We start from the raw sequence: 22,621 nt of genomic DNA, 5'->3' as shown, positions 1-22,621 counted from the left end.
TTATCTAGGTTGGGTTCGTAGAAAATCATATCATTGTATATTTCCTTTGTAGAGCAAAAATGTTTAGAATTTCTGTGAATAGGGTTTTGGTTTGATGATACCATTTTGTCTATATGTTCATGTTTTCATGTATTTGCTCTACGTAAGTTAACTAAAATCGGAGGATTTCAGGAAATACCTGGTTTCTTAGAATTTTAGTATCAAAGGCTCGTACATGGTGGCGTGTGAGAGCTAGACACAAATACCAGATTTTAGGACCGCAGTGCAATCCCCTGAAAAGGTTGTAACTGGTTGCATGACTTACAGCCACGTCTGTGTGGACACTCACTCCAAGGGATTCCAGCCAGATGATTTAGTGTTACTACTTCTGGGCTAAAATGGTGGTTTGCCTTATTTATCAAAGACACCTGAATGTCCCTTTGTCTGGTTTCTTAAGGAAGTAGTGTTATGGGAAGAGTAAGAAAAGAGAACAGGCAGGACAAGACTTAACAGCCTACATATATCTAAAATTGTAAACAACTAAAGATAAAAAGGAAATATTCGGGCTGGTGTAGGGGCTTATAACTAGAAATAAAGCAGTGAAATGAAGAAAGAGAAGATTAAGGCTAAATGTCATGAAAGAGCATACTGCAACAGTAGTAGTTTTTTAGATGACTCTTCCAAAGAAAGCAAAGAAAAAAACTGTTTAAGGACAAAGGCCCTTTTTTTTGCCTTTTTTTCTTTTTTTCACCATTTCTTTACTTCGGCTTAACCGCTCAATGTAAAATAATCTCATCTGGGTATATAAAAGAATGTATTAAATTTTTGAGGCATGCGTGTGAATCTCTGCGTCCTTGGGAGTTGCTGTGATGATGCCTGAATGCTGTGCAGCTTTACAGAGCCGAAGGCGCAGTCTTTGCCCATCTCCCAGTCCGAGGGTCTGATCTTGTGAGTCGATGGTCGTGGGTCTGTGCACAGGCTGTGCTTCAGCGGGACTTGGTAGGAGTGGAGAGAGCTGCGTAGTTCAGGATTTAACTTTAGATAAGTCGAAAAAAGAATTAAAACTGGGCTGAAGTGGGTAGAGACAAAAGGAGGAAGATAGGAAGACATTAAACTTTTATAGGAGTTTTTTTACTTTTTTTTTTTGAACGTGTGTAAACACTGCTGCTTTATTTATCATCAGTAGTATCTAGGTGGCAATTCTACTAGTAATTTCTACTATTTAATTTGAGATTAAAATCATTCTAAAAGAGCAGGAAGGGGGTATATATTTGTGATCTCTTAGCCACCAACAGGAGTTAAAGGAATAACAAACCAAAATCCTGAATTTAAACTTTTAAGTGGATTAAACAGATGACAGTTTTTAACAATGTCATTGTTTTGACATGGATACTCTTAGCTAAACTTTTGAAATTCTTTGATGTCTTTCCTTAAAAAACTTCTGGTGTTAATCTCCAGTGTCAAAATTCTTGCAGATCAAAATTGGTTTGGTGGTTTAAACTGGTGATTTAAACTGGCATTAGTGACATGGCCATAAAAAGGATATTTGCAGTTTGCTCCAACAAGCCAAGCTGATCGGAGGAGTTTCAGCCCACTTTCCCTTGGCCATTCATTCCTTCTCCACATGTAGATTTTCTTCCCTTTTTTCTTGTACCAGTGAAAGTGCTTGTGGTTGTGTATCTGTGGGCTAAAGAAATGGTGCAGATAAAACGATTTAATTTGTGTTTTTATTGGGAGGGGAGACAGGTGGTTAGCTGGACTCCGCAAAATTTCCTCCACGAGGTTCAATTTTTGTTTCTTTGGGGTTTTTTTGTTTGTTTTCTTTGTTGTTTGCTGTAAGCCCAAATAATTTCAGTGCTGTGGGTTTCAGTGTGGCTCTGCAAATATTTGTTTTGGCACATTGGGGCAGTTGAAGCTCTGTAAGGGCCAGGTGGGAAAGACACAGCTGAGGACCACGCAGCGATTCTGTAACAGGCTTGGTACTAGAGAAGATACGCATGCAGAAGTTTTTTTCTTTTTCTCACGTATATATTTCCAGTCTTCTCCATATCCCAAATAACCATTAGAAACTGATGAAGAAATCTGTGCTTCGAAGAAACTTAAGTTCTTTAGCTGAAGGTGAAAGTTTCTAAAGTTGTTTGAAATTATTAGAGCTATCAACATCGCCTTATTTTCAATTATCTAACAGTCAACTTGGGTGTTTTTCCTTTACTTTCTGCTTTTCTCTGAAATCAGTGTTCCAGGTGAACTCTGAAATCTGACTGTTGTCACTTCCAGCCTGGTAATGAAGTGTCGCCTGGGTGAAACTGGAGACTAGACTGGCTCCAGACCTCTTCTGTATTTGCTCTGTATTTAAAGAAGAAATGTTATGTGATATTTTGTCTGATGTAACAAAAATAGTTAAATCTCTCCTTAAGATTTAAACACGACTTTTCCTGGGGCTCAAATGCCTCCTTACCGCCCCAGGAGGGTCTTAGTGAAATGCAGACACTCCATCTTTCCCTTTCTTTGATAAGACAGGTTGTTCTCTATTACTTCCATAAAACAGCTTTTACTACAAATACTGTGTCTGCTGTTAGACTGTGAAGAGACAAACTGCATACCTGATATGTCTGGATGCTAAGGAAGTCAAGCAACACAATCCTTGTAATTCCTCCTGACGACTGTGAAACAGGGATGTGGTGATTATGGTTCTCCTGGGAGATGTCTTTTAAAAATTAACAAGGTCATTTTCTTAACAAAAATTTCCAAACCTCATTTCAACCAAGTAGGAAGGGAATACCGGTTTTATCTGCTTCTGACTTAATTGTCCACGCGCCTGTTGTGGAGATGTCATCCTGTGATAGTGGTGCCGCTGACAGGGAGAGGTGCCTCTCAAACCCCTGGGAGGAAGAAGCCATCTCTCCTGAAAGATTTTCTTTTTAGTAAAGATAAGATGGAAAGAGTAATGATGGAGGCAAAAGCGATAAAGGCAGAAATATCAGAAGGAATGGCAAGCTAAAGCCAGAATTTTAAAAGCTGCATTAAGGTGCATCTTCAGAGCTGGAAAGGCCGTTCAGAAGAAGTTACCTACATCACCAAGTTCTTTAACAGCAGATGATCTTCTCTCTGCAGAAGAATAAAGAGCACTGACTTCTTGACTGAACATGTCTTAGACAGGGGAGTCAAGTCGGCCTCCTGAGCTCTGGAACACCCAGGTAGCCTGGAGAAGCTTGGTATCAGGGAACTCTGAAGGTTGGATACAGGATTTGAGCCATACAGAAACAAGTACTCCCTCCCCGATGCCTAAGTCCACTTTGTTAATAGAGCAAAATTACAATTGAACTAAGCTGATTAAATGGCACAGTAGATTTGTCGCACAGAAACAGTGGTGGTAATCTGGCAACCAAATATATTGGAGGGGAAATGAGGTAGAAAAAAAATTTACAAAGTCCATCCAGAACTATGATTTTCCTTATTGAAATAAATAAAAAATTTTAAAAAATGCAAAAGCCTACTAAGGCTTTTCTTTTTTTAATGTGCCTGGAAAATCTGCTTTTCAAGAAGGCAGCACAGTGAACTGGGAGGAAATAGGATTTTATCTTTTATTTAACCAAAGACGGAATACAAGCATAACTTCAAATAAATTTGCTATTATAAAAATTTACATTATTACATTTGAGGAGTATTCTGAAGTTTCTTGGAGTGATTTGCAGGTTCTGTGGGACTGATCTGTCTGCACTGCACACATAACTGAAAAGGGAGATAAATTCCTTTCTGTGAGTAATACAATCATCTCACAAGGTATTTTTTATTAAATTAGACCTGCGTTACTAAATTGCTCCTGATGCCTTTTGTGGATGCTTCTAAATCATCAGCTAAATAGCAGCTGATCTAAGTTTGGCAAAAGGAAGAAATGAAGTTTTGGACTATTATATTCATTGTTCCTAATAGTAATCAATCAGAATTTGATACTTGTGTATGGTCTTGTTTTAAAAGCACTGTAATTATGGCTGTGTTACAAATCTTATGTTAATGGAGAAGAAGAAGAAAAGAAGTAAATATGACCCATACTTTGAACTTAAACATTCTGTGGATGTTATTTGTAGAATGACTACCATTTCCCTTAATTAAGGGAAACAGCAGGATTAAAAAGATCCCTTTCCCAACTTTTTTCTAGTATCATTAGAAGCAAAAGCAAAGCATATACTGGCTTACCTGACCAATTGTTTTCTTCTGTTATTTCCTGTTTAATTCATGCTTTTGATAACTATTCTTTGTCTTTAGTAAAATCTTTCCTGTGTTCTAGGGGTCTTTTTCAAAGCGACACTCAGACAATGAGACATGTTGGTATTTAGGGCATGTCCCCAGCTTTCATCTGCTTTTCCTTACCTTTCATGTTTGTTTTTTCTCATTGTCAGAACCTGCGGTGCCTCCTCTTTGGTATCCCTAGCAGCAGCTGGTTGTGTATTTGTTTCAGGAGGTGGGTGGCCCTTCTGTCCTGCTCTTTTCCAGACATCAGGGCAAAGGGGAAGCAGGTAGAGCAATAGGTATATTAGAACGTAGAGCCTGAAAGAGTGGGTGTCAGGCTTATGTATTTGGATACGTGCATTAAAAACATTTTAATCTTACATAAAATCTTTTATTAGATTTCAGTTTGCTGGTGAACATGCCCACCTAATACAAAGAAATATTCCTCTGTTAAATCTTGTGGGATTTGGGGGTACTTGTGAATTAATTTGTTTCTAGGAGTTCCATCAAAAGAGAAATCCTTTCTAAAACTACAGATGTTAAAACAGACAAAAAACGCTTCTTGTTCTGGGAAATTATACCCAGTTATTAGCCGTTGAATATTGAAATTAAAATGCAGAAAAGACCCCTGAAACCTGCTAACTATAATTCTAGGATTGCAGAGAAACGTTTTTCCTAGACCTTCTTTCTGGTTCCTTTCCTTAAAAATATGGTATTTATGAATTCATGGAAATATCGCTGTAGTTTTACTTAAAATTTCACCAAGACTTACTGCTTAAAATTAATAGAAGTAAATGACAATGACCAGGATCCTGAACAGGGACTCGTGCAGACACAGGGGAAGCCCCCGGCCATGGTTGTACCCGTAGCCAGGCAGAACAGCTCGCCCTTTCATACTGCTATGAATGCATCTATTGCACTTAGAAATCCAGCGATTCCGTAGGAGTTTTCCTTTCGTCTTTCTACCTAAAATGATATTTAAGGGTTTTGCTCTGCCCTGTTGTGCCACCCGTCAGGAGCTCAGCACACGGGCAGACACCCACACTCTGGTCGAGGAGCGTTTGCTGTCCTATTTCTTGTATTCCCATGACCCCATCTGCCTCTTCCTCTCATGTCTGTGGGGTTTAGTTAGTCTGGGTTTTCTTTTTTCTGTCAGGTGGGAAAGTCACCTGGCACAACAGGATATTGAACTCCTTTGAGAGCCTGGCCAGAGGTGAATAAGGGCTATTTATTGCCCTGCTGAACACCACATATAATTGGTGCTACCAGACATCTGGCTAACCTGGTACCCGATATTAAGGTACGAGTGCTGAACAGATAACGGGCTCCAGTGATGTCCCTATGTCCTTCCTCTTTTGGTACTAGTTTTCTACAGAGCAGTAACATTCTGCCTATTGGTATTTGAAACGTGGTATAAAACTATGCAGTTTGTGCTGAATAATTATGCTTTAGCTAAATGAATGGAAAAATAGTCTTGAATGGAAAACCTCACAATATCTGCCAATTAATACAATTTTTCTGTTGAGTTTGATTGCCTTTTCTGTTCTTTAAAGAAGACACAAAATAAAACAAGAGGCATATCTAAAGAGATGCATTTTTTTTTCCTTTTGCTGTGTAATCATCACAAATTCATACGTTCTTAAATCTACAGCATTTTATGCTTCTAAATGTTTCTAATTTAATTTTGGAGGAGAAAAATATTTCTTCAAACAATTGAGGCTCAACACTGCCATTTTTAAAATAAAGTCTCTGAAGAGATATCAGTGTTTTATCTGATCTGTGGTGTCCTCTTTTCAGTTTTTGATTCAGTGTCATGATTTCTGATATTCAATGTTTGAAAGCATAAGAACACTAATTATTTTATAATAGTAAACGTCAGTACGCAATTTTCTTAAAATCACCCAAAACCAGAACTTTTGTCTGTCTTATAACATCTTTGCAGGTTTTAAATGCAAGTTTTGATAGGAAGCAGCCATTCAGAAACTTGAAGCTGTGTATCTACTATCCTAGAATTCAGTTCCTTTAGTCTTTAGTTCTATGTGGAGAAAAATTATTACTATGATATCAGTTGTATTACTATGATACCAGATCTGTTGTAGACATAGACTGCCCTAGAGCTGTAAAATTCTGTTAGGGTGATAGCAACTGCCACCAATCAGAGGTGAATATTTTTGGAACCATCTAAACAGCACAGGAAGAACATCATGTTATAAAGCACAGTGCTAACCTGCACAGTTATCAAAATATTTTTCTGTTTTCTTTCTTCAATCCTAAAGTAAACAATAAGTAGTATTCCTAATCCTTTCATTCACTTTTCCTGATTTATGCATTTTCACCTTTTCAGAAGAATTTCAGCTATTTTTGCAGTGTTGTAACCACAAGATTACAGTTGACAGAAATTTTGTGTTTTGTTTTTAACTGTGTCGCCAACATACCAAGAATTTGAGGAGGTCACTAAAAATCACTGCCACAGTTTTTCTCTTAGTAAAGAACTCTGTCATCTTCACATGACTTGAGAAATGAATTACATTTGAGAGTATATTTTTAGATACATTAGATGTTTGGATGAATGGCAGTATAGATGCAAAATATCTTCTTTTGTATATGGAAATTTTAAAAAGGTCAAACCCATCTCTTTTTGGAGAGATTGCGAAAATTTGCTGGTGTGTCATCTTCACTGAAAGGTGAGCTATGTGTGACTGGTCATTTTGCAGTTACTTTAATGAGAATTCAAAAGAGTATCTGGATGAAATGTGAGTAAATCTCATTACTTTGACAGTGGTTGCTTAACTACAAAGAAAGTATATGTTTAGTCAACCCTACTCACTTCTATGACCTAGTTTGCTGTGGATAATATTTTTCTTAGGGTAGCACTAGGCTCACTTTCCCCTCACTTTTCCACTGTTTAATTTGTATGAATGAGGGATTCTTCCCATCTCTCATCTTAATTTCTGGGCTACTCACAGCAAGACAAGGCTCTTCCCGTTGGCATCCATAGTAACTCCTGATTCCCACTCTGGCTTCACTTTGATCTCTTCCCGTTCCTTCTCCTGTTCCCATGGAAGCACTCAGAGTTTCCCGATTTGTCATTCCTCTCTGATAAACTAAAAGTTTAAACTCTACATTCTTCATCTTCCTAGGGCTGTGCTGGTGGAGATGCTGGTTGGGCAGCCTGACTCAAAGACCAGCTGAGATGTAAAATAAATTGATGCCAAAGCTTCTGCACACTCAGTCGAATGAGTCATAACGTCTGTACTCATGTAGAGTGCTCGAGCTTTAAGAGCAATCTCTACTATTAAGGTAGTAAGTGAGAATAAGCAAGAAAAATCTAGATGCCACCTTCACACGTTAGCAAATGATGTGGCAGAATAGGATGTGTGGTGGGGACCCAAGTGAGGGGAGCTCGTTTCCGAGTGGTTGGGCTGGGAAGGGGGCTCGGGGAGGAGTTCTTGTAGTTTGCTCTACCTCTTAATTAGGCTCAAGTATAGTTTTAGTTAGATAAGATGGACAGCTTGAAGTCCTCATGATGCTCCAGGACATGGCTGCACGTTAGACAATCTCCATGGAGAATTTTCCTTTTGCTAATTGTAGAAGTTACGCTGTTGAGCTTGAGAGATTAGCTGCTAAAAAACATGTAGAAGTAACCTAGAAAGGAAGGAAATGCAGATATTCATGTTTAGAAGAGAAATGGGATTTGTTTGTGATGTAGTTTGTGTCTTATTGAGGGCTGTTTTCTTTTTCTTCCAGAAATATTTTGTTTCTCAGAACTTTTAGTAGTTTTGACTATATTAAAAAATAAAGTATCTGTGCGCTGTATACATAGAAAAAATACATTTTTGTATTTTATATGCACTTAAAATATTTATATGTATGCACATATGGTTTAGACTTAAATATTGAAAAATATATGGAGAGAGAGAGAGAGAGAGAGGGGTGGGAAGTATCTGTTAGAGAAGCAAAGCCCCAGTGGAGGCAGCCCCGCACCGCAGCATTTCGCCCCGAGGACTGCGGGGAGCTGCGTCGCCAAGTCCCGCTTTGCTCGGCGCAATGTCAGGGGGCCCGAGTGCTCCTGGAGAACGTGTGAGAACTGCAGCCACTGGCCTCCCCCAGCGTACCCCTGATAAAATTAGTGAGGCTTTCATACTTTTAGTTAAAACATCTTTTTTTTCTAATGCTCATTAGGAAAATTCGGTTATATTGGTGTCAATAAAATGGCAAATAACAGTGAAAAGCAGGATGAAATTCTGTCTCTGAACAATATTGGAGGAGGGTCATCTGTCACGTGATCCCATTAGTTCTGGCTTGCTCATCTGACAAAAACAAGACAGACCTGGTTTATTTATTTCTTGGGTAAAACTATTCATTTTAAAAAAATACTCAGACTGCCTTGTCTGCATTATTGTGGAAGAAAAAAAAAAAGTCTGCTTTCCTCCGAATTCGCAACTGAGTTGAATCATCTCATGGATTCTAAAATCAGAGAATGTAACCTTGTCGAGAACAGCGGTGTCTTTTGTGCCGTGCTCATTCCTGTAGCTTTCTTCCTCTTCCAATGCACCCGTCAGGTGTGATCGCCAGTACACGACCTACGTCTGTGGTTGTGGGTGTGAAAACAGAAAGTTGGAAAACAAAGATCTCCTTAGTGTTTTTCAAATCTACTAGTCCTTCCCATTTGCCACTGAAAAAACATTTAGATAAGACTTTCAGTTACCCTTGTGTAGCTGTATGCGGATATTCTGTTACGCGTGCTAAAATTTCGAACGTTTTCTGTGTACGTTTATCTTAGTGTGGAACAATCTTCGTACGACTGTAAGGTTTTTTTTCCCTCACAACTAAGAAAAACATACTTCCCAGAGGCAAATGACTGATGGAGATTGGAGAGGCTTTGTAGTAGGTCTGTGGTAGTGCCTCTCACATATATTCCCTTATCTAAAAGAAAAGGGTCTGAGATTTTGCACCTGTCCAAGCTAATGGGTTTTCACCTAAACGTGTATATGAAGCTCACACATGTTTTTCACACGTGTGAATTAAAGTAACACATGTAACTTCATCAAAGTTACTTTTGATTTAAGCCTGTGCAGAAGTTGGCTCTTTCAAGAAGCTAGTTTACTGAAACCAATGCAAATATTTAATTCCTGAGGTTAGAGTGTCTTTTGTTTGCATTTGTGATATTCTAATTAAAAGCAAATTCCCAGCATGGGGTGGATGATCTCACAGAAGTGAGGATTCACCATCAGATCTCTCGACCGGTCCTGAGACTCATCCAAAGAAATTCAGTTGTGGGATCATGGTGGTCTACGTTGTATTTTCTGCATTTGAGATAATTTTTGTAAAATGTTTCAACAATACTTTGTGCAGTTGTGACAATAGTAGCGGAAAATCTACCTTATCCCAAATATTACAAAAATAGAGCACGAGAGCTATTTACAGTGGGAACAAATGGAAAGTTAATGACATTAGAAAAACATACTGATGTTTTTGCATTGCTATGCGATAAAATATTTAGGTTAAAAATAAATCTGATGGTTATAAGATTTAGTAGCACCCATGAGTGTAAAAAATAATGTCTAAACCCAATTTATTATTTTTCCCCAATGATATTGGAGCATTTACTTTGAATTATTATTGTCATGTGTTCAGACAGTTTAGCTTCTTTGGATTTGCTGTTTGGGAATAAATTAACAAAAATATATTTGGGATTTAGAAAGTTTCATATCTCAGAATATACTAAATGTTGAGTTGTATCTAAATAAATGTTTTGTCCCCGGTCCAGGAAGAAATTTAAAAAAAAAAAAAAAAAAAATCAAAACAGATTCTTACTTTTGAGCAGAGACATATGTTTTGTGGGTTGGCACCAGACTAGGATGCAGAATCTTGTAGAACCAACTCTTCATACTCTAGGATATTTAGAGGAACAACATTCAAAACAAGGTGCTAGAAAATTTAAAAAAAAAAAAAAAAAAAACAAACCAGAGAAAATATATTTTCTTGAAGACGGAAAATGTCTGGTTTTGAGTCCCTTTGTGGCTGTCCCTTTATTTCTAGCGCCGTGCAGCTGTTTCTTTTTTGTGTCAGTGTCAGATGACATACCAGAATCAGATATTGTTAATAAGATAATGTGTTATTAAAAAGAAAATGTTTGATTTTCATTGGTAAAGTCACATTAATTGAAGATGAGATCATAGTGACTCCTTCTGGCTGTTAGGATGATGATCATAAAATTATATGAAGAAAAAATAACAAAATGCTTGGGTGGCATTCAGCAAAACGAACAGGTCCCAAGAGATTTAGAAGATTCCCTTGAAACATGTGGCTCAACACAGAGGGAACTTTTGTCCCTGTGATGCAATGTTCCAGCTCCTTCGAGAAGGCTTAGAGGTTTTCAGAACAAAAATTAATGATACCCTTACAGTCGCTGCAGTTGTTATGTGTGGGAGAAAGATGTTTAAATCTGATCAGAAATAATATCTGCAATGGGAGCAGAGTTTAAATATCTGGATATTGGTTGTGCAGTTCAGTGCTAACAGAAAAAGAAAATAGCCCCTATTAACACAAAAGGCAAAGTGAGAATGATTTACTTGTCAGGAGGAAAAAAAAAAAAATCTTTTCAGTGGCATTTAAAAAATCTGGGAAGATTTAGGTATGATTCAACTTCTTCAGAAAATTGAATGCTAAGTTTGAAGGGCAATTGATAGTCTCAACACTGAATTTCATGCACAAAGTTGCTTTTAGGGAAAATATATCACAGATTCTGAACCTCTTTGAAGAATAACACTTTAAAATGGCACAATGAAATGTTGCATTCATTTCCCTGTACTTGCTCCATATTATGTCTTCTCCCTTTAAAAAAAAACCTGGTTTTTACTCCAGTTCTGAGAGCATCTTCAATGTTAAGATCTCCTTGTCAGCAGGTGTGCTTTCTGGTTTGTAACCACTGATAAGTATCTTCCATGCTGAACTTACTAAACAAATCTGTTGATGGATCCTGCTTTGGCTTCCGTACCAGTTTATTCCGCTGACTTTATTGGTTTGGCATAAAAAAACCCAAGTAAAGTACAGCCAAAGCCAAGCACAGCTAACAAAAGAAGCGTATGTCATGGCTGTACAAGATGTGTAGCCCCGTTGAGTTAAAAGTAATCATTTTGGGTTTAATGTTTGCATGGCCTACCTGAACGCAGCGACGGTCGGTGTCTTAGATGGGGTTGTTCAGTGACTTTGAGCAGCTTATCAGCAGAACTTGTTGTTCGTCTGTTTGTTTCACAGGCTGCTTCTGTGCCCTTCAAGGTATTTTGTTAGCCTTAGATTATTTGAAACACTCTTTTTCATTCCTCTCCTGCCCCTCAGCCCTGTCTTGAACCATATCTGACAATGCGGTGGCAGTCTGCTGGGGCAGCATTGCTTTCAGTTCCTACACAGCAGCATTTTAATACTTTAATAGGGTCATTTTATATCGGGAATTTTTCCCCTATACCAATCCATCAACTCTCAGTTTGGCAAGCATCAAGTCACAGTGTACATCCAATTTCTTTTTCAGATTTTTTCATTAGAAAAAGAGAGTTAGCGTAATCACGGTATAGCCTATGCAATTCTATTTCAGAGATGGATCTGACAGTTATTTCTTCTACAAGGATTTGAAATTTTCGAAGCACTAGGAGGAGCAGACAGTATCCATTTAAGTATTTGCTAACTCGCTGTTTTGCAGAAGAAGTTGATTTGAAAGATGTTTATTCTCAAGTGATGGAAGTTGGGGGGTTTGGATTGACCTCAGAAGAAACAAACACAGACAATCCAGATAAAGCATTGTCATAAAGCTGAGATGAAATAACTTTTTTGCATTGATAAAGGCAAACTGCGAAAACTTGGTGGTTTTGCTATTAGAGGTATTTAATTTTTATGGCTTTAATAAATTGTCCACAGAGCCTGCTAAGTGATCTGGTGATCCTGTCACCTTTACACACGTCCTGACTGCTGGCAATCACGTGTCCCAGGCCTGCAAATAAATAGATTAATAGCATTTAAAAAAAAAAAATATATATATATATATATATTCAAGATGAATTAGTTGCTCGGGTTAACTCAAGTTGGATTGCTGCTGTGGTTGTACACTGTCAGGAGTCAGCAAACGGTTTTGCTTTACTCAGAGTTGGATTCCTTCGTAGTACGAGAAAGACTAAACCAAGTGGAATCAACTGAGTAGAGGAGCAAATTGTTTACATGACAAAAGCTTTTTTTTACTTGATTAGTCTTCTAGTTAATTGCTGCTGTTGATAAATAAGGATTGAAAGATTTCAAAGGTATTGCAGGTTATGTTAGGTTATACAGGTACCTTAAGTGGGGCTTAATTTTGTATGTACCGTCAAGCGTGTGCATAACAGTTGGTTATACCAACTTAAGCCTGTTATCAAACTTTGCTCATGTTACACAGCTGTGCTTTGGAGTTCCTTCCTTAAGGAAATGTTCTCCAGAGCAGGGAATTGCCAAGACATTCTGGACAGCAGGAAACACCTTTTTACTGTGATGGTGGTTGGCCGCTGGACGAGATTGCCCCAAGAGACTGTGGAGTCTCCATCCATGGAGATGTTGAGTCCAACCAGACATGGTCCTGGGCTACCAGCCCTAGTTTATCCTGCTTGAGCAGGTGGGGTGGACCAAATGTTCTCCAGAGGTCCCTGGCAACCTCAACTACTCTGTGGAAATTTTAATTGTAATAGACAACTAGTTTCTCTTTCAATGAAAGAAGTTGAGACCTGGAGAGAAAAAAAAAAAAAAAGTACCTACTGGGCATTTTAGCATAAGTTGATTGCAAAGGAAGTACATACATGGCCTAGTTTGTTTGATGGTGACTTTACCATAAGCATGATAATCTTTTTTTAATTCATCTTTCCATAGTTACAGTACTGAAATATGAAAACGGTGCTAATAAATGATGCTGTATGGTTATACCCTTGAGTAATGGGTTTTTTGTTAAAACCATAGCTGTATTTTTAGGGGTATTGTCTTAAAGTTACTTTTAGTTTGTCTTTTCAAAGTTTAGGGAGGTGGTTTAACTTTTTGTGATCTATTAGTGCTTTTAACACACTTAAATGCTGATTTGTAATTTTACTTGGTTTTTTCTACTCTTTAACTCATGGGATGATTACTGCTGTTGTTATTTTGGTTCCCAAGTTTGCATATTTAGTCTTAAATATACTAATGCAGAGTAATTGTTATATGCCTCAAGTAGGTAAATGCCTTCCTGCGTAATGGATCTGGTGCTTCTCTATTTGTTTTTAACAGCAGCTAATAAATTCATGTATTACGTGAAATGCACAATTTTATTTTGTGCCTTCTTAATAAATAAATAAAATTTTTCAAAATCCTCCATCTAGTTGCAACTAACCTGGCTTTGTGGTATTTTTCTTCAGATCCTTATTGACGATGGTGGTCATTGGAGGCATAAATATTGAAGAATATATCATTTACAGACAAGATCTTTGAAGTCTGTTTCCTTCACACAGCAAAGGTAAGTAAAATAATCTATATTATGCATTTGTATCTAAGTCACAAGTTTGATAGTTTTTGACCTCAGAAGTAACCAAAATTGACCAGCAGCTCAAGTTCAGGAGCCTGACTGCACTTCCAAAAGTTTTAACTTTTCTGGATAAGTTTATTTATCCTGCTAATGGAACAAATGAGCTTTAGGGAAGGAGCTGTTTGTTTTCCTCCTTTTAATTGCAAGAATATTAGTCCTTAGCTTGTTTTCTTCTGCATTTACTGTTATAAAAGTAGTTGGGCGTGGGGATTACTACTCAAAAAGACAAGTTTTCGGGCGAAGAAATAGCCAGCAATGCACAAAACAAAATAGTAGTCAGTCTCTTGAAGATTTCTATAGAAGTTTAGAAATGTGACTTGGTTTTAATTAAATATTAGAGACACAAATCTGATGTGCACTCTGCTTGTACTATTTATTTTGAATGTGTGGACTTTTGATCAAAATAAATGTTAGGTATTCAGGAGAGTTCTGTCTATGTACTGTTTTTTCTGTTTTGAAACTAACTATATAGAACACTCTAGGTAATATGGGAAAAATTTTTTCTGTTATGGAAATAGAGCTAATTTTCTCACTCATTATCTGCTGTTAATTTAATGTGTGGCAATATCTGAAATTTAGTGATGATTATATGGCAGTAGATTTTTGGTTAGCTGTACAGCTCATCTACGAGCAAACCAATTAAGACATAATTTCGGAATATAATTGAACTCTTAATGGGGCACTTTAATTCACTAGAAATTTACATATTTGCTTTTCTTTGTTTTAGTAGACAGGTCCAAAATGAGGGTACAGCTTCGTTTTTGAACTTCTGAATACAGCAACTTCATCTGCAACTTTTCAAAATGAAGCATGTAAAATGCTGTTGAATAAGGGGGATGGATAAGTTCGTGAATAAGCTACTTAGTTCTCAAATCTGAACTTTGAAGAGCTCTCATCAGCTGTTTTATTTGAAGGATAAAACTCACTGTGTTTGGTTAGGATGCTGTGGCCCTATCGATACTCTTTTCACCTGCAGTGCAACACCATGCGACGCAACACAGCGGGCGCTGATCTACTTAGGACAAAGTCTGCTCAGTGTTCGTAACTCATTTTCTTCCTTTAGGCATGTCTGGGCAGCCTTGCTCTGCTGGGAAAGGCCTCGTTCTGCAGATCTTTATAACTCATTTTCCAAGCAGTACGAATAGGAAATTCTTGGAACTGCATAGTTAGCCCAGGCCCAGCCTGATGGAGCATCAAGGCTGGGACACGCAGGTTCTGTGTTACAAATACTAAGTACCTCGTTTATGTAGCATTTGTAATGAATTTCTGGTTTGCTGCCCCTTTGGTATCTTCTTACATACATCAGAGCTTTCCTATGACCCTCTTTTTTACTTTTCTGAGGTTTTTTTCCAGCCCAGGTTTATCAGCAGGGGTACTAGGATGTGATGTCACTCGTGTATGTCGCCGTGTGCAGTGGGCACTGGCAGATGAACCTGGGCCAACGCAGCCCTGGTTCCACTGGGTTTTGTGTCATTCCATGTTTTCTCAGTTCCCAGATGTAAAAGAATAGCAGGTGGGAAAGAGTTAAAAAGTGAGGCATGCATAACTGACTTACATGACCTAAAATAAGGAAACAAACAGTAGCTGTTTGTTAGAGCAAAGCTCAAATTAAGAAAGAAATGAAAGCTGTTTTCTCTTTCTTTCTTTCTCCTCTTTTTTTTTTTTTTTTACCTCCAGAATGGAAGACTTTTTCATTTAAAAGATAAACACTACTGAGCTGAGAGAGGTTATTTATACCTCTGCCATGTTGAGGTTAAATTTCTGGGTTTGTTTTGTTGTTACTGTTTCCTTCAAGGAGAAACCTCTGCATATGTTTTTATTTGTTCTGAAATGAGGACCTACAACATTTGGTAGAGGAAGACCAAATGTTTTGGGGTAATAATTATCAAAGCGTGCATTTGGTTATGAAAAAACATTTTCTGCGTGTGGAAAAACTGGGACAGGGAAAGTATTTCTTTCCGTAAGGTTAATGTTTTACTAGTTATTTCCTTAAAGTTTTAATACGTGCATGTGGATAAACCTCAGAATGCTCGTACAAAATCAAAAAAAACCCATTTAGCTCTTATTCTTGACACCTTAGCTTTTATTTTGCACTCTTTTTGTCTACTGATACTAAAATGCACATAGGTATGTGCAGACACTTGTTTCTATTCCATTTGATCTATTTTTAAATGCAAGGGCTTTTTGTATTTAATACGCATTACTGTGCTGGCAGTCTAATACTTCAAAACCTTAGTGACCTTGGTTCACCCACTTGTACCTTGTACATAATCATGCCGTCTTTAATTATATGATAACATGCTATTTTTCTTTATAGAAGGAAATCCTTGCATTAAATAGATGGCATTTAATCAGTACACAGCTATCTAGTATTTTTAATTGTTTGGTGTGTTGTTCTGGATCTTCTGCACTATATCATCTTCAGACCTTGCTCCTCAGAGAAAATTTAAGAATTGGCCTTTATGCTTTAGTGAACCTTTTAGCAACAGGTTTTCTCTTAAGACTTTCTGGCAAAACCCAGTCTCTGAAGCCCAGGTTATTTTGCAGGAACATTTATCAGTTCTAGGAGCTTTCCTTGCCAGCTCTGGTGATGGGATGCTGAGGTTTGTTTGCTTTTTACAGTACTTGCAGAACTGGGGTACTCACTCCGTGAAGATTCTTTCAAGCCAGAAAAGCGAGAGCAGTCATCCTCCTTGAAGAGGAATTGAAAAGATTGTTGGCCTAGACATCTTCTTTTCAATTCATGATTTCATTCTTCTTGGTTCTCAGTTTCACATTCAGGCATTCTTACTTGTGTCCTAGTTCCTTGTATGTCTCACATTCTGCATCTCTGTTTCCATTCTCCCTCATCCAGGTAATTTCTAACGTCAGTCGGTTTCTATTTCAAGTTCATTATCCATTCTCACACAGTACCAGTACCAGTCTTCCCTCATTTCACTTACTCTCCAGAATTACAGTTCTCTTCTGGCTCCAGATTTGTACCCTTTTTTCTCAGGATGAGGCTGCAGAGATGGGTCTTGAAGGTTGCACATCTTTCTACCTATGCTCCGAGTTGGCTGATGCGAGTCAACTTCAGTACAGCAGCCTTGTAGCTCCTTCAGTGTGACTGCAAAGTGCTACGGAGGAGCTAAGTCTGCCTCTGCCCAGTGCTAGGAAGGCTACACACAACTACTGCAAAGATCAGCCCTCTGCCAGATGGTGTCCTTGCTGTAGCCTGTATGTACATGGAAACTTCACTTTTCCAAAACTCTGTTTCAGAAAGCTTTAAACCGTGTATTAGAAAAGAGTTTGGAATTTCTGGGTATTCTTAATATGTGTATAGCAGTTTTAGCATGAACGTTGTGGATTTTCCTCATCCGTAAACTGAGACAGCGCTTTGTTGTGTTAAACCTGGGCAACAGCCAAACACCACGCAGCCACTCCTCTGGGGAGTGCGGGAGAGAATTGGAGGGGTAAGGGTAAGGAGACTCATAGGTTGAGATAAAAACAGTTTAATAATTGAAATAAAATCAAATTAAAATAATAATGAGAATGGTAATGATAGAAAACTTCTTCACTCCAAAAAGGCCATTGAATGACTCGAGCGTGGCCAGAGAAGGGCAACGGAGCTGGGGCAGGGTCTGGAGCACAGGTCTGCTGGGGAGCGGCTGGGGGAACTGGGGGGGTTCAGTCTGGAGAAGAGGAGGCTGAGGGGAGACCTCCTGGCCCTCTGCAACTCCCTGCCAGGAGGGGGCAGAGAGGGGGGATGAGTCTCTGGAGCCAAGGCCCCAGCGCCAGGCCCCGAGGGAATGGCCTCAAGCTGCCCAGGGCAGGGTCGGGCTGGCTCTGAGGAAGGATTTCTGTGCAGAAGGGGCTGTTGGGCCTTGGAATGGGCTGCCCAGGGCAGGGGGGAGTCCCCGGGATCCCTGGAGGGGTTGAAGAGTCGGGCTGAGCCAGCGCTGAGGGATCTGGGGGAGTTGGGAACGGTCAAGGGGAGGGTCATGGCTGGGCTGGAGGAGCTTCAGGGGCTTTTCCAACCTCGGTGATTCTGTGTGATTCTGTGAAAATACAAATGAGTAATGCACACTGTGATTGCTCACCACCCGCTGACTGATGCCCAGCCCCTTCCTAGCTAGTGATCCCAGAGAATAGAGAGTCCTGAAACCACAACCCCAGAAGCAAGAGCGAGCTTCCCAGTCAACCCTTATCCACGTTCTGAGTGTGACGTTATATGATATGGAACAGTCCATTTTCCGGTTTGGGTCTCTTGCTTTGGCTGTCCTCCCTCCCAGCTTCTGCGTACCTGTGCGCTAGGAGAACGTGGGAAGTTGAAAAGTCTTTGATTTTTTGGCAACAGCTGAAAACATCAGTACATTTTCAGCATTCTTCTCATATCAAATCCCATACTGAATCCAAACCACAGCACTATTCTACCTGCTAAGAAGGAAAAAAAAAAATAATTAGCTCTATCCCAGCCAAAACCAGGACACACTTATTGATTTGTATTATTTATTTCAGCAAGTGAAAGAAACCAGAATAATGCATTACAAGCCCTCATCATATTTTTTCTTGTTAATCACTTAGGATGGTGCAAAAATACATCAGAGAAATACAGCATCCGTAAAATAGAAAACTGGTTATGCAGACTTAAGGGGGATGAGTGAGGTTTACATCTGTTTCTGGTGGTTTTATCTTAAAACAGGACAGGGAAAATTCTAGTAGCTAGATAGAATTTAATGCTGCGTGATAAAATGATCGACATGTTTAGTCCCCTGTGCCATCTCCAGCTGCAAGCCATGTAGTCTCTGAGAACTTTCTGAACTGCATAATTCTGGGACTCGTGATATATCGCTGCACAAAACGGAGCCTCTCGCTATCCAAACTTCAGAATTTCTAAGGCTCTTTAATTATACTGAAGTATATAACATATGACTTGGCGCTGCATACACAGTGCTTCTCTAAATAGTTTGTCTTAGAACTGTGTCATTACTAATGTTTTGATTGTAGTTATTCTAAGACAGAGAAGGAACAGTGTCGTGTTGCATCATTTTTCTCCCTAAAGCAGTCTGCAGTCCGGATTGATGGACAATTTTTCCTGAATTGTCATTAAAACCAAGCAGTCCGATTGTCTTTTCTGAAGCCTTAATGTTTTTCTGAGAACAGTCAATTTTTTGTCTCCCTTTCATCTTCTAATATGAAAGGGTTGGGTTTTCTGCAAAATCCCAAGTTACTGTCTCTAATGCAAGATGTAAACCATTTCTACCTTCTCAAATTTAATAAAGGCAAACCTGCTTAATTGGAGAGTTACTTGTACAAAAATTATTTAAGTAATTTTTTTGGGGAAGAAAAAGATATTCTTACAATGCTGTACAATATCACTACTTTTAGATACATTTTAGAGCAAGATTTTAGACTATGTTTCAAATATAATAGATTTGACAGGTCATTCTCTGCCTTAGCAGAAAATTTTATACCTCTTCTGCCAAGTTTTTCACATTTCACCAGAGTAAGAAGTTTGTTTTCAGTGGTCTCCATTTCTTTTGCAGCTGGTCTTTCTGAAACAATTTTCAAATAAAATGCTGGCTGACGTTTTGAACTTTTTCCAGAAGCAGATACTGTAAATAAATATTGCAAACTACAAGGGCTTTCCATTTTGACAAATTGGAACAGCAGGCACCCTGAACAAAAGTAAATATTCCCAGCGCTTTTTTTTTTTTACTCTTACCAAATTAATCAAGCTCAGTGGTTTAATTGTAATTTCAAAGTTAAATATTTAAGTAATGCAGAAATTTCTGATACTGCAGTGCATCTCTCTTTAAAATTAATAACATCATAGCAAAACTGTTAAAATTAATCTTTTTTTAATATATAACTTTTCTTAGTGCAGCTAAGCGTGCATTCACACAGCATCTGACTTGGTTGCCTACATACAAGCACAGTAACCTGGATATCTCCAGAAAGTTTTGGGGGTTTTTATTATTACTGTCAGTGATGTTAGAAAGTTTTACAAGTATCCCTCCTTATGTGTTCCTGTAATACATCAAGAAATTTCTGTGAACTAAAAGCCACGTTATCTTTGTTTTTTCCCTCAAGAGCTATGGGTTCAAAATAACAGATAAGAGCTACTGTCATTATTTGTTAATTACACAAAATATTTAAAGGAAGAATGTAGTTAGAATGTGGTTTCTAAGACAAACTGAATAATTCTTTTGTAACACCAAACCAACTTCAGATCTTTGATTTTTTTTTTTTTTTTTTTTCATAATTCCTTCTGAAGAAACAGTGCTCTAACAAGAAGCTGAAGGGTAGCAAATCTAAAATAGAGTTGTTACTGAAAACCTAAGAAACCGTTAGTTTTCTTTACATGAAGGGGGCCTGAAACATTGTGGAAGTGTTTTGGTTTTTTTTTCTGGTTTGCTATTTAATTCAGTTTTATTTTCCCCTTACTATAAATTCACATCCTTGGAGGCCCACTATCATGATGAAAATGTATTGAAGTGGTTAAGGAAAGTGAAAATACAAAAAAAGAGAGATCTGTTCTGTGGTTGATCACCCAGTGGCTGGTTTGGATAGCTGGTGCTGGTGATTCTGAGCAGCGGATGCTCGTCCCAGATACAAGTGTCCCCACAGCAAAGACCCAACCACGTTGGCCTTTCTCCTCATTTCTGTCCTCGTTATAGTGCACAGGGTGCAGGAGCTTTCCTTGGCTCCGTGTCGAGCTGTTAGCAGTCCTCCCCAGTTAAGCAAGACTTTGGTTCTCTAAAGGGCCTGGTGAGAAGGGATGAACTCTTGGCACTCCCGTGGCTTTCCAACACTGATAAAGAGCTTTAAAATTAAACTAATTCTTGCTTTTGTTGGTTTACCTTTAAACAAGGCATTGACATTTTTCAGATTCTTAACTGGCTTCTGTCAGTATATCTCTGCTGAAGGGAGATCTCTACCCCCATTAGCTTCTGTCGATCCAGCTCGGTGAATCTCAAACATCTTTGTCTCTTCTCCTAAAGGATCCCAGTTCAGTGAAATGCTTTTAAATTAAAACCAGTGATGCTTTTAAATTCAGGCTCACACAAAGTTTCTGAAGAAAAACGCCACTCTTCTGAAAACCTGTGGTGATACTCCAGAGCTGTCATTGCAAACCGAATGTTTATTTTTATTTTTTACCCCATTCCTGAAAAGTCCTAATGAGAGGTAAGATATTCACCAAGGCGATTCAGTAATTGCCACAGTTGTCTTTAATGTAGTCTCCCAAACTAAGATTACATCAGTTCAAAGGATTCATTAAATTTCTTTTGGTTTTTAATCCTCAGTGAATGAAAGTTTATAGGTATCATTCTAAGAGTGGGAGAAAAATACTTGAGCTTAAGAAAAGGATAAATGAACTAAACTTTCCATTTGAAAGCAATCGTGAAAAGTAATTTTTTATCAATTCCATCCATCTTTTGAGTCCTTAATACAGGAACTAAAACTGTTTAGTACATAGATCCCAGCATGAATTTTTCAAAGGAACTGTATTGTATTTGAGGTGCATGTTGTTTGGATGTTAGGAAAAAAAATGCTATTCTTATACTGTTGATACATAAATGGAAATGTTCATTGTTGAGTCTTGTGCGTGCTTTGGTAATGGCTTGTGAGAAGGTAGATACATGACAGAATTCTCATTTAATTGCTGTCCTGACAAAGGGAACAAGAAATGGAGAAGGAAACCTGGCCACAGGTGCACCTTCAATAAAAGGCAGAAGAGGAAAAACTGTATATATTTTAATGTATATACTTTAACCTCACCTAGATAATTCTAACACAGCATTTTTGCTTTGGCTACTAATTCTTGGTTGGAAGTTTTATACATTTTCCAGTGTAGACATTTATATTGATTCAGGTACATATCTCTTTTCCTTTAATTTTCTTTTTATCTCAAGCATAATTTAAGCATTTGAGTGACAGCAAGTGACATTTTCACAGGATATATTCTGTAGGCAAACGAACAGTTGACAGTAGGCATAATGGCAGCCTGGAATAGTCTGACATGTAGGTGTTCTGGCTGGAAGATACTCATTGTGTTGAATGAAGTTCTCATATAGTAGCTTTCAGTTTATATTGTATTCTCATAGTATAGAATTAAATATATACCCATGACACATATGCTTCTGATGTGGTTTTGTTTTTTTTTTTACACAGTTTCATCTCTTGAAGAAGAAATAGTATTACATAGTCTGAAAGGAAATTCAACAGATAGATACTGGAATTAGTCAAAGTCCTTGGCTTTTGCGTTCTGTAGCTTTGACAGAGTGAGATGTCTTCCAGAGTGGATAAATACACTGTATGTTCCCATACTACATCTCTGTAATTAGTTAAGAACATAGAATAAATGTTTTAATTTTTTAAAATTTAAATTTAAATTTAAATTAACTTGGTCGTTAGTTGCCTGCCAACTTTTGGCCTCTTCACAGACTTACAAATCCCAGATATTCATATTCAAGAGACCTTGGTGAAGTTATTGAGTACCTTGTGTGTAGTATGAAATTTCACAGCTAGAAAAAGTAAGAAAACTTTTACCTGATTAAAGTTTAATGTCAGTGTTTCGGTGGACTTGAAGAAGACTTGGTAACTGCTACTAGCTGAAAAACATGATTGATTCAACATAAACTTAAATGATATTAGTATATTATTTTGTCTATGCAGAAGATTGATCAGTAGATCATTTTACCAGATATCATTCTGTTATAATACCATTTCAAGTGTAAAAATCATTGTAAACTGTCTTTAACTGTTATATCAACAGAAATTTATGCCCATGCCTTGGTCAAGTTAATATTTATCAAAACTGATTGTGATCCTTGGAAAAAAATTATGTGGAACAGGTGATGC

The 22,621-nt window shown here is 38.0% G+C and overlaps 1 protein-coding gene across 6 annotated transcripts in view; it reads left to right on the top strand.

The window, feature by feature from the left end:
• Positions 1-22,621, top strand: part of MBD5 (methyl-CpG binding domain protein 5) — a 150,406-nt gene that overhangs the window by 38,264 nt on the left and 89,521 nt on the right. For all 6 annotated transcript variants that reach the window (XM_074910101.1, XM_074910097.1, XM_074910095.1 and 3 more), the window contains exon 2: positions 13,611-13,708. The gene's annotated coding sequence lies outside the window, so the exon portion shown is untranslated. The remainder of the gene's footprint in view (positions 1-13,610; positions 13,709-22,621) is intronic.

This window comes from Athene noctua, chromosome 7 (assembly GCF_965140245.1).
Source record: "Athene noctua chromosome 7, bAthNoc1.hap1.1, whole genome shotgun sequence".
NCBI lineage: Eukaryota > Metazoa > Chordata > Aves > Strigiformes > Strigidae > Athene > Athene noctua.
This window is presented reverse-complemented; position numbering and strand designations above follow the sequence as displayed.